Below are 12,684 nucleotides of genomic sequence, written 5' to 3'. Positions count from 1 at the left end.
ATCTAGAGAAAATGTTCAGTTGCACAGTGCCAGCCGTCTATATGTGCTTTTACATGATGTTGTCTCAGGCCTCTGAGGGTGAGACTTGTGTGAAGAATGAACAGAATAGAGAATAATTGAGTCTCTGTGCGTCTATACCGCCTCAGTTTTGTGGTGAGTCGGGTTTTGGACCAAAAACCGAGGTAGAGGTACTCGAACAGGAAACCGCCTGACTCTGACAGCACTGCAGGACCCTGTGGGCCGCTCTGCCAATTCCCCCACCTCAACTCAGGCCTTTGAACATACATACACACACCTACACACACACACACACACTCTTGAGCAGGGTATTAATTCAATTATAAATCCTGTCATGCATGCCAAAGAATACACGTGGATATCTCATCATACGCAGGCCTGACAGACATATTGGATTAAATCTGTCATAATGTGCAAATGTTTCATGTTAAGCCACTATGCAGCACTTTTTTTTTTTGGTCCTTTCTATAGCCCACTGATGCACGGCTAACTGTGACTCCAAAAAGATTTGAGCAAAAAAAGTGTCTCCCACTGAAGGGAATTTAATTTAATCTTAAACCCACAAACACTGTGGCATTGAAAGACAAATTAGGAGCCGTTTAGTCATTTAGTAGGTACTAAAGGCATAAATTATGTGCTGACTCACTCAACAAAAGAATAACGGGGTTATGAGTAACATTTCCCACCCTTCTGAGATCCTCACATCAGAGATTGTCTCAAGTGGGTCTCTCCTCTAGAGCGTTACACTCCTCTCTCAACACGTCAAACAGGGCGAAAAACTCTCAAGGGTCAAAGTTGCACAAAGTTTGTCCCCTTAAACTACAACCAGCTGGCTCTCAGGAGGTCCATCCTGGATTCATGTGTCTCAAACAAACGATTGTTCATTAAAGGCTACGTCAGACATCAGCGATGCTCTTTCTTAATTACCTTGGAGAGCATTACGTGTTCAGTTTCTCTAGAAAAGAGCTGGCTTTATCCAGCTGGACATGGATGACAAAGGATGAACAGAGATCCAGATGTGTGTATGTAACCGTATTGTCAGCTTTGTGTGTCTGTGTACTTTACTGGTAGCAGTGTATATAAAATGTTGAAAATGTATTAGAAATAATTGATTTCAGTGCACAGCTGCATCTGCTCGGTTAGTAATTATCACTCTGTGTTTATGTCTGTCAGAGTGTGTGAATGTGTCTCCAACTGTGTCCAGCAGGCCGAGGCTTTATGACCCCCCTGTCAAGACATTCCAGCAAACACTCAAAACCAAACCTCTTTTGTATTTGAGCAAAACACAAAACATGTGACTATTCACTACATTGAGTAACAGATACAAAGTTCTCTCAGCTGCCTAAGAAGAATAAGAAGACATGGAACTCGCTGATCGATGCCTCAAAGGGTTCAATATCAGCTTTCTTGCTGTTGAGAAGTACTGTACTGTACTTTTTACTCAAGTACTGTACCGGTACTTTACTTCCATTTTTTGTAAGTTTATACTTACCATTCCACATATTTCAGAGGGAAATGCTCATTTGTCTGGCAGCCTTAGTTACTTTTCAGAGTACAATTTTTCATACCCTGTCTGTCCAGTGAAACCCATGTATCTCCACATTTGTTTGTTTTGAATGTTTGTGATAAACTGAAGGATAAAGTGTTCGCAACTTGAATAAACTATTTAAAAAACCCTCTTCAATTTTAAGGTTGCTTTAATTAAGGTAGTAGTGGAGTATTTTCACTGTGTGGTATCAGTGCTTTTACTTAAGTAAAGGACCTGAATACTTCTTCCACCACTGTGAATAGCTGCTGGTGGAAGTTCCACCTCTGGACATGTGCTTCCACTGGATAATAATCAAACAGTGTTTAGCCTTTTCCAATCTCTGCTGTGTATGCTCTTCATCAAGAAAAAAGCAAGAGGAATGTTTCCTCTCAATGACAAAGATGATAATAATCTGTAAAGGTCCTTCAGGGTTGCAGTGAACACTAAACCCCTGAAAATAAAAGTGCTGGAAGTATCGATCATGTATCTATTGTCAGAGCCTTACTGAAGGTGCAGCAAATGTTTCATAATCATTACGATCAAAAGAGTTGCTAAGGAAATTTCATGACAGAATATGAGATATTGTGTTTGTAAAGTTGAAATTTTGGCCTGAAAGTATTGCTGGAGAGAAACTTTTCCAAAGTAGAAAAGGTTCAACTTCAGAGGGGCATTGATGCACACAGTTTATTCTGTTAAGGTGAAAACGGTTGGCCTGTTGGGGGGCTAACCAAAATCTTTATTATCCTCTGGCGACAATGAATATGAAGAATACATGTGCCAATCTGGCCAGTGGTTGCTAAAATATCTTGTTCTAGAAGATTGAACAGATTGATCAAACAACCAGCTGATAATTATCCTCTTAGCTCACAATACTACTTGGAGAAAAAAAGTGAATCTATAAAACTAATATCCAGTGTAGTAGATCCTATTTGAGGTGGAAACAAATGGAATTGCTTCAGTATTCTTCCACTTCAAAGACTCAAAAAGGAAAAGAGAAAATGAGATTAGCAGCATTATGATTTGTACTCACAGACATGCTAAACTAAGTTCATTTTTGTTGGCGAGCTGTCATGGCCAGAGTCATGGCCAGAGTACGGTCCCCAGATGTGCAACAAGGAAGGAAAACATCTGCTCAAGGTCTTTCTTTACTCATTTAAAGACACTCTGTTTTCAGTCTAGTTACTCATATTTGAGTGTTGTTAAAACAGATGATTAAACAGAAGATCTGAAAATGACAAACGCAATTAGTGACCACAAACGTATACATCTTCTGAAGTGTCCAGATATCCTTGTTTCATCCTTGTTTTCACTAACTTTACAGTTCAGTTGATTACAGTCACACGCCGCCGTGTTCTCTTAAACTTAATACTGTGTGACTTCAAATTCAGTGCTCTTGTTTCTTATACCATGTGAAGTTCTCTGAACATGATATCTTCATTTAAATCAATAAATTAAACGAGGTAACAAAGCTACTCGTCCTCCCACATTAAAGAGTGCAGTCTAATTCAGTGACAGACAGTGTGACTTCAGATGTGGTTCTACATCTGGTGCCAGCAGAAGCAAAGACTTTGTTGTGGCACTTTACACATGGTGTGCCCTACAGCAACGCCACCAGAGAACTGTCCAAGTCTAATACAGATCATAATTGTTTTATTGTGATGAACTGGTTATTTCTCTCAGCACTTAACTCTTTTTACATAAAAATACTGAAAATTGTGCCAAATGTTTGAGTGAATATATTTTTTATAGACCTCAATAATACCCTAAACTGCAATCGCAAATTTTGAATTAATCAAATTACGTAGTTAGTTTTCTTTCCGAGCGTTAGATAAGAAGATTATTGTTGTTTTTGTGTACAGAGTACAGAACTGGAATCAGGAGACACTTAGCTGAGTTATCTTAGCTGCTTCCAGTCTGCTGCATTCATGTATTATATAATTAATAGATTTTTTCCAAATTTGCCGGCATTTTGCCTCTAGCTTGTAAGACTTAGAATCACCACGTGAGCAGACGTGAGCCGTGTTTCCGACGTGGCTGCTCTTAGTTATGATCTAAGCGATACAAAATTGAAGTGTCATGTTGCTTAAATGTGTTGGTTTTGTGATAAACTGAAGGATGAAGTGTTCCTTCATGTGTGGAGATCATCCTCCTACATCGAAACTTGAATAAACTATTTGAAAACCCTTAGAGTGATATCAATCTTCCCATCTAACTCTTGGAAAGGAAAGCAAATAAACGTATTTCCCAAGAATCATACTTTTATTACTGTATTGTTCTTTTTTTTTCATCAACAGTCTGATATATATTGTGGGTTTGACTCTTACCAGAAGGTGTTGTTAATAAAGCCTCATGTGGACCCAGGGCACAACCCCTCTTACTCATATTCATCTGAGACCCATCAGTGAGCTGCAGGAGATTGTTTACAGCTGCTCTGTGTCTCCTTGTGACCTTGTGCTGTTTCTGTGAGAGACTGGAACACCTCTGTTTCTTGTCTCTTTTAGGATGACATCCTGGGACATTCATACATTCTGTAATATGTTTTCAGTATGTTTGCATTTGATGTGATACAGAAGGGTTGTGATGGTCCGTCCATCATTTGCATACTTTGCCTACACACATGGCTTTATTCTGTGTTGAGAAATAGCTTGCATAAATCTCAAGAGGAAGACGCTGTGAAGATCCCGACCAGCTGAGGAAGTTTGCTCACAGACTTTTTGTCTTTTCAAAGTCCTTTTACTATCTCTGAACTATTTTTCCTCTTCCCCTACATATGCAGCAAACTTACATCTGACTGAACTCCTTCTTCTCCCTCTATCTTTCTTCACCTCCTCACCTCATGTGTCAGGAAAAAAAGTGGTAAATCCACAATGGCGCAAGAATGAGTGTGTCATTTTCAAACTGCCCGCTAACTCTGAACATCTGGTCCTACAGGGAGGAGGGTGACCCTGTCAATGGGAGGCCTTGTCTCCCCTGTCGACACCATGAGAACAGCCCGCCACAAGGTGAACAAGGAGGCATGTGTGTGTTTTTAAATGCGTGACCGATAGTGTTCATACTGGAATGATGTTTAACAGGCATCGACTCACATGTTTGTGGATGGAGTTACTGTAATTTGAATTTTTCTTCCATCTGCAATAAAAAAGGGCAACCTTTCTTCAGCATGCAGCAGCAATAAAAAGGCGTTGAATTAATTAGTCAACAATGCACATCCGGTGCAATAACCAAAACCATGATCAGGACACATACAGATTTCACAACTGATCAGCATCTGATAAGCAAGAAAGTTCATGTGTTTAATGTATCTTAAAACTTATTCATCAAAAAACATGAATCAATAACATTATGGATATCTGTTCAGGTCATGAGGTGTGATAGGGACTGAATTTTTCCCTTTTCTCCTTTTTACTAATTTGTTTAGTGTAATGTCACAATTCTCCTGAGTTGATTGGAGGGTTATTCAGATCACCTGTTTCCTGCTCCTACTTAAGAATTGAGAGCAGCTTGGTGCATTTCATCGGCCAATCAGGGTGTGACAACACCCTTTTTTTGGGGCTTAAGAGAGGTGGGGGATCCCCAGCTTTCGGATCCTTCCTTGTCTCAATGCAGATGTCGTTTCAGCAGATATTTTCACCCAGAAATCCTCCATCCTAGGCCATTTTGAGACTTCTTTGCAGTCTTCAATTTTATGATTAAGGGTGATTTGGTGCATTCTGAAACCTAGCTGGAATAAATATTAAAGAACATCTTCTACTAGGTTACCTGCATCAAGGCAGGCCTTAGTGCTATCAGTGCCAGAGTGTGTGCTTGCCTAACAATATATTAAAGCCTGTCTTTTTTTAATGGGTTTTTTTCCATCCAAAAACTCTTGTACACATTTCATTATTATTGAAGAATGTGTTTTTCATTGAGAAGGCACTTGTGATACTTGTTTCCGAATATTTTTGTATTTTGTGGTTGGAAGCCGGTTAGCGAAAATCTGGGGAACCGCCACAGGCTGAACCTTTATGTTTCACTTTGTTTTATTTGAACCCTCCTCTTGATGCAAAAATAAACTACAACAGTCTTTCCACAACATGTAAAATGTAATAAATGTTTAATTGTTTTAATTGTGTATACCAGTTTAAACCTTAATATCTGAATGGAACCTCCATGTGTGGCACCATGTATTAATGACCCGTCACACAGAGACCCAACTGTAGGCATCTGAATATGGCAAAGTGCACTTATGAGAACCTTGGTGGGAAAGGGAAAGTTGTCTTTTTGAGATTACATAAGTCATGTTTAACTTACTTAAAATGCGAAAAAACTGGCAATTTAATGTATCACTAAGCAAAGCACATTTTGTCTTTAACGCTCTCCTGGTTTTACAGACAGAAACAGGTGTTTGTAGAATTACATGTGGTTCGGTTTCTGATCTATGAGGCTTCTCTCCTTTATGTGGGGATGCAAACGTGCTCCTTTGTTAAAATTGACACCTAATCTTGTTTTTTTGTAATTGCACCATATGCATCGTGTTTACTAATTCATTCACTACCCATTTACTGGGATTTAAAACATCCCGATGAAGGTGCATAAATGTATTGTTGAAATAAAGAAGAGTCTTCCAGTTAGTCAGCTAGAGATGCTGAGTTGTTGTCATTTGGTTCTTTTTACTTGTGCACATAGTAAGTAGTGACAGCACACTCCTCCTGCATGTGAACTGGTGTCTGACATTAAGCACGCTGAAGAGGAACTTGGCCTGAAAAATCACTGTACTTAGATAATGTTTCCACATCACATATTCAATTAATACACTTCATTTCTGAAAAGTCTCAAAAAGTAGTCAAAAGTTTGTTTGAAGGCCTCAATTTCTTCTTCTTTTTGACTGTTGGAAATGGAGATTTTTCCTTTGCAGTTTAGAGCTGCTTACATTATTTAAACCGTAGCTCCCTGTGCAGCTAGATTTCCTGCTCTGTAGCAGTGCAAACATTGATTGCAAAACTTGCTTTGGGACACCATTATATGAAATGGGACACTCCTCTGAACTAGGCTGATGAGATAATATATTCTTTGTCATTAAAAAAGCAAGACTCAATCAATGTAAAATCAAGTGGGAACTGAATGAAGAGGCTGTTTGGTTTTATCCAAATTCAAAATGACAGAATCAGGTCCTGGCCTCTGAGACACTTTTGTGAAGGAACATTTAACTGTCCTACAGTCTGATGTCTTTGTTCCTTTTACTGCCCTCCAAATGAAAAATACTGAAAGTGAATGTGTACAATCCCAAATACACTTACATCCAAGCCATTCCCCAAAGTTGTGGGTTTGGGGAGTGTTAGCTTGGGAAAAGAGCCGCTATCCATCGCGGGTGATTACGATATTGCAGCTGTCCCCACTCAGCACAGTCAGCGAAGAGAAAACTGTTAATGTATGCTGTGGAAAAACTCAGGAAAACTTAGCTGTCTGTCTGAACCTCTCTGTCTCTAATGATGCTTGGACTCATTCCACATTCTTCCTCTGACATAGAGACATAAACAGTAGAGACACGTTATTAAATCAGATACTGTACTTTCCTGATGGCAGCTGCGGCGCAGAGAAGTGCGAGAATGATGACTATATTGGGAATATAAAGGTTCCATTTGACTGGATGAATTTACAGCTACACATAAAATTTATAGCCTCGTTTGGATTCATCAAGATCCTCTTGCCTCTAACGTAAACTTTTAGGCTCTAGCAACGGCAATCTCTGCCGGCCAGTCAGTTGGCCCACCACTTTGGTTTAGTCTGAAATATCTCCACAATGTTTTAGATGAATTGCCATGAAATTTGGTACAGATATTCATGTTTCCCCCGGGATGAATTGCAGAAACTTTGGTGAACTAGACTTTTTTTTTATCTGCCTCCAACAGCAGGTCAAGATTTCAATTCGTCCACTAATCAACGGGCCGGTGATGAGATATCGGCGGTTTGATCCCCGGCTCCCCCAGTTGTCAAAATGTCATTGAGCAAAACATTGAACCCCAACTTGCTCCTGACGGCTGTGCCATCGGAGTATAAGTGTGAATGAGTTTAGGATCGTGACGTGCAGGCAGTACCTTGCATGGTAGCCTCTGGCATCAGTGGGTAAATGTGTGTGGGTGAATGCTGGCATGAGTGTACAACACTGAGTGGTTCAGACACTAGAAATGCACTTTACAAATGCAAGTCCATTTAGAAATGACCAAAATTTAGGTTTATGACCAACTGCCTGCGAAAATAAACTCAGCTTTCCAATCAGCCTCAGCTGTACTGTGTGTTAAATGATAATTAGCAAATATGCTAACATGTCAAACATTATTTAAAGCACCGCTGTGCCTACCGCCTCACAGTCGCTAGTTTGGCTCTAAACTTTTAGTCCAGTATATCCATAATTATTTTCTTTTTTAACCTCTGCCTTTTTTGTAATAAATAATTGTCTTTATGTTTTTGTTCATGCACTATCTGCATAGAATGAGTTTTGAAAAGTAATTATGAATGTCAGGACCTTCTCGAGACATCTCTATAGAACTTTCCTGAAATACAATATGTTCAAAATTGTTTTTGTAAAATGCCAATTGTTTTCTCTGTTTTCAACACCTTTAAAAAAGCTCTTTTTACTTTGACACCACAACTTTTAGTCAGCTGAACATGTTGAGGAGACAATGAGTCTCAGCATCAGACGCGTGGGCGTTTAAAAGCTGAATCATTTACAGAAATCAAGTGATTTTACTTGGCATATAAGAATGTGGAGGGAAATAAAGCCCACCAGCAATGTGCTGAGAAACCACAGGGCTTTATGCTCGTCATTATGCCAGTAAAGACACTAGATTACCAAAATGTTGATTAAATTCTGACTCTCGCATCCTCCTCCTCTTCCTGTTGAGTGCCTCTCACTCCTTCATCCTGTATCTGTTGGTGGCAAACAGCCCTTGGATTTCCTCTCACTGCCCCTTCAATAAGGGAGCTTTGGTGTGGGCGGTTGAGACATGTCTGTGTGTGCTGTAAATATATCTTCTCCAATCAAAGCGTCAAACTTCAGAGCTCGGTCTAATCTCTGAGACACACATCAAAGAACAGGATGAAGCAGACGAGTTAAGTGACAGAGAGAGTGAGTGCACGTCTCTTCAACTTTGGGTAGTGTTTGTAGTAAGAAGGAGTTTATGATTTCATTTATGCGATAAACAAATATGGATTACACCATATTGCATGACCTTTCTCTACATCCACATAGTGTCTTAGTTTAAAGGGACACTGTGACTTTTGAAAGATAAAATAACAGTTTGTTGCTGGAGTTAAGAACCACAAAACTCTGTAGCATAAATTAAAAAAAAATGGTCAGTAACTGAAAGTATACCAAGATAATATGTTGTATTAACTCAAGCTTCAAGCGGGTCAATCTTTAATTTAGGCCATAATCATTTCCTTAGTTTGGTATGTGTATGTGTACCTTTATTTTCAGATGTTTCAGCATTACAAACTAGTACATGTTGACCTTTTTGACAACCTCACCACACATTCTTTGACTTTGTTGCATGAGAAAAACAAAACAAGTGGAATAATTCAAGAACAGAAAACAAAAACCCACCTACACAAGTACTTCTTTTTTTTTGTACCTAGTGTTTCTGTTTCTCTCTGCGCCATCACTCTTCCCACGGAAAGCCAAAAAGAACCGGAGGTAGTCATTACAGGCTTCCCAGGGCATCGCTTGAATGACTCCTCAGGTCTATTCTTGCTCAGCGAGAGAGAAGTGGGTGCACAGCGGTTCTTAGAGTAGACACTGGGTGACAAACATTCACATAGGGTGTAATTCTTGTGGTTGTGTCTTCAACCCCAATGAGGCATGGGTGGAGTGCCACTTACTAAAACCCAACCAGGATTTCCCAAGTGGTGCCAGGCACCTATGGAGAAGAAACAAGTCTGGACCGTTACTCTGGCTACACGCTGGCCCAAATGTGAATTCCTCAGGGGTTTGGTTTGGGATCGGTCCCATGGCTGCTGGTTTGCTTTGCACTTCCATGGTTTTTGTGTGGGGTCGCAACAGCAGGATGGATGTAGGAAACAGGAACGAAGTCTCCAGATGTCTGTCGTCAGCACAGACCATGTCCATGTTTGGAGGAGCCCTGTGGCTGCTACCTGGTGGATTTTTTTTCAGCAGACTGTTTTTCTACATGCGGTCACTGTCAGTCATTCCGGAGGTTTGGTTAGTTACGGATCAGTCTGGACTCTGTCATGACAGGTCTCTCAGTGTCCAAGAAGCTAACTGTGTGTTTATGTTGTGTTTGTGTTCTGCAGCTACTTTATCTGGAGATGTAATAAAATACTATTTCCTGTCAAACTTTGCTAACATCACAGTTATGTTAACACTTCCCTTACACGCATTAAGCTGTGTTGCATGCATAATTCATAAGCAGCACACATTGTTTGAAAATCATTTAGCATTTTTGACAGAAATAGATGACAGCCTGAATTACAGCACACGCAGGGTGTGTACTTTGGCTCTGTTTAGACATAGAAAATTAGGACCTGCTCTTTTCATGCCTTTTTAAAGGCAGCAGTGGCTGAAGCTCTTGAGAGGCTATCATTTCCCCTGAGAAAATGATTGTATTTGAAAAGTGTGGCAGCAAAGCTATATCATTTCTGGAAGTGACGCACAGTGTTGTGTGTGAAGTACACTGAAATAACACGGATAAAGGAGCAGTTTCCGAAGCCTGAATATTACACAGATGGCATCTCTTCCTGTGTTAATTGAATTCAGAAACCAAAAGAGCCATTTCATCTCTGGGAACACTTTAAACTCTGCATTGCCCTTTTTTGTGTGTGTGTTTGATTTGGAACCAAACACTTTTATGTTGTAATTATTAATTTGATGTCAGTATTGAACAAATCAGTGATCGGACGTCCAAAACTTCCTCCACTTAAACTAAGATAAAATAGAAATAATTGTTTGTGGAGCCAAGAATTAAAAGCCATGAGCTCAACTTCACTTTGCTTTCAAGCTAGAAATCTTGGTGTAGCAGCGGCCGAGAGCTAACCAGTAGGGCACGCTCACATGCACGAACATGCACTAAAAGCATGTGCGGCCGACCCGGCTATATCAACAAAGCAAGGAGAAGATCGGATAACAACACACCCAGAGGGTGAGCGACTTCACTCTCTGCCCAGGGAGTGAACTGATGGATCTGAAATTATTGAGACTAGACACCTATGTCTTGTTTTGAAGATGGATTCTAGTGTCAACACGATTGATACAAAAGAGGAGATCAGTTTCTCTTTACTACCAATTGTATTTCATCAAAAAGCAGAACTCTCTGTGCAAACAACGTTCTAGTGTACTCGTTGCTCCTCACTGTTTTGTGTGCATTCAAGCAACAAACGAGCTGATAGTTACCAACACATCATGGCTGAACGAAAAAGGAGCATGCTTGGAGCTACTTCACAGCTGTGATTAACTAAAAAGAAAACGTATCTTATCTCAACAGTTAAACATCTGCACTTTGTTCATATAAAAACAAAAACATGTTAGCACATTCAATTTACAAAAATAAAAAAATCATATTTTTATAATTTGCCTCTAAAAAGTGCCCTGTGTTTTAACATGCATGTGATTTAGTAACTAATTATTATTAGTTATTATCATGAATTAGTAGAAAGCAACATGAAAGCACATAGGCCCAAAGTGCTTATAATAAATAATAAAAAGTATTGCTATAGATATTGGCGATTCTGTCCCTGTAGTACCTGATATCGGATCAAAACCACATTTTGCGGTGTCGCCCATCCCTATCATAAGATTACTCTGCTTCTTCTTTACATATAGCATGTTGTTTGCTGCACCTTTTAAGGACGTATGTCTCAGCAGTAGGCTTGACTGTCTTTGCAGGTCCCTCTAAAGACCCCATCAGACAGCTGCTGCTGACGTCCTCACTGTGATCAAGAAAGTGGATCACAGGCCAGTTCTCATATTTTGACTCTGGCTTCCTGTTTGCTTTTAAAACACTTCTGTTGTCATAAAGCACTGAATAGTTTAGAGCCAAAATACATTTCATCACATTATGAACTAGGACAAGTTTGCGTTCTGTCCCCAGAGTCAAAATTGAGCATGGAGAGGCATGTGTGGCTCAAACTCTCAGTTCTTTTAAATCAAGGCTTAACATGTTTCTGTTATGTTGTTATGTTTCATTCCATTTATTTATATCATTTAAAATAATATTTATCTGTTTCTTTTATATCCTGCCATTATTTCTTTTCATGTCTTCTGTAAAGCAATGTGCATTCCTTGTTGTTGAAAGGTGCTCTACAAATAAGCTTCTTTTCTTGCCTTGATTGGCAAATAAATAGAAGCATGAAACAGAAACTGAAATGTCTGAAGTCTCTCTGCACATAGTGAAACTTGGACTCCCATTTTGACCAGAACAGTAACTTCTCCTCCATCTGTGGAATTGCTTTGCACCAAAGCCCAGAGTGCATTTTTTTGCTGCAGTGTTCTTGTTGTAAATGATCCCTGGTACTGTAAAATAAGCTTTTAGAGGGCCTGACTGTTATTTATTAGGCTCCCACTGACTCCATTCCTCCGTCATCTGCACTCACACCAGTCGCCACCTGAGCAGCGGGTTCAGAGGCTTTTATTCCAAACACCTGGAGCGTCGGGGATTCAGACGGTGAACGGTACCCGGACAGATTAATGTCTCGGGAGAGTGGCGAGGGATCAGTTACAGAGAGGAGAAAAGAAATAACTTTCAAAGGCAACATCTCAAACGTCTCTGAAGATCAGATGAACAGTTTCTCTACTGGTGTGCGGATTGGGAATAAGTATTTTCACAATAACACTGTATTTCATCTGCGTAGTTGGTGCCTCCCTCAACCAACATGTTTATAATCAAAGGGAGAATGGTGTCCTGGGAAATTATTAGATTTCATTTTTTCAACTTTGACAAGGTGTCAGCTGTATTTATGCTCCAATATGTATTAAAACTGGCATAACAGCCTGTGGTTTAGAGTTCAAGGCTTCAAGCTGTGTTTATTGTTCCCACTACACACCTGTATGCATCATCTCTCTCACCCTCACACACACACACACACACACACACACACACACACACACACACACACACACACACTCTCCCATTGCTTCAAGTGAATAC

The sequence above is a fragment of the Cebidichthys violaceus genome, unplaced genomic scaffold (assembly GCF_023349555.1).
Source record: "Cebidichthys violaceus isolate CVI_PGR_0920_01 unplaced genomic scaffold, fCebVio1.0.p SCAF_7, whole genome shotgun sequence".
Classification (NCBI taxonomy): domain Eukaryota; kingdom Metazoa; phylum Chordata; class Actinopteri; order Perciformes; family Stichaeidae; genus Cebidichthys; species Cebidichthys violaceus.
The sequence above is the reverse complement of the archived record's forward strand: the minus strand, read 5'-3'. Positions refer to the sequence as shown.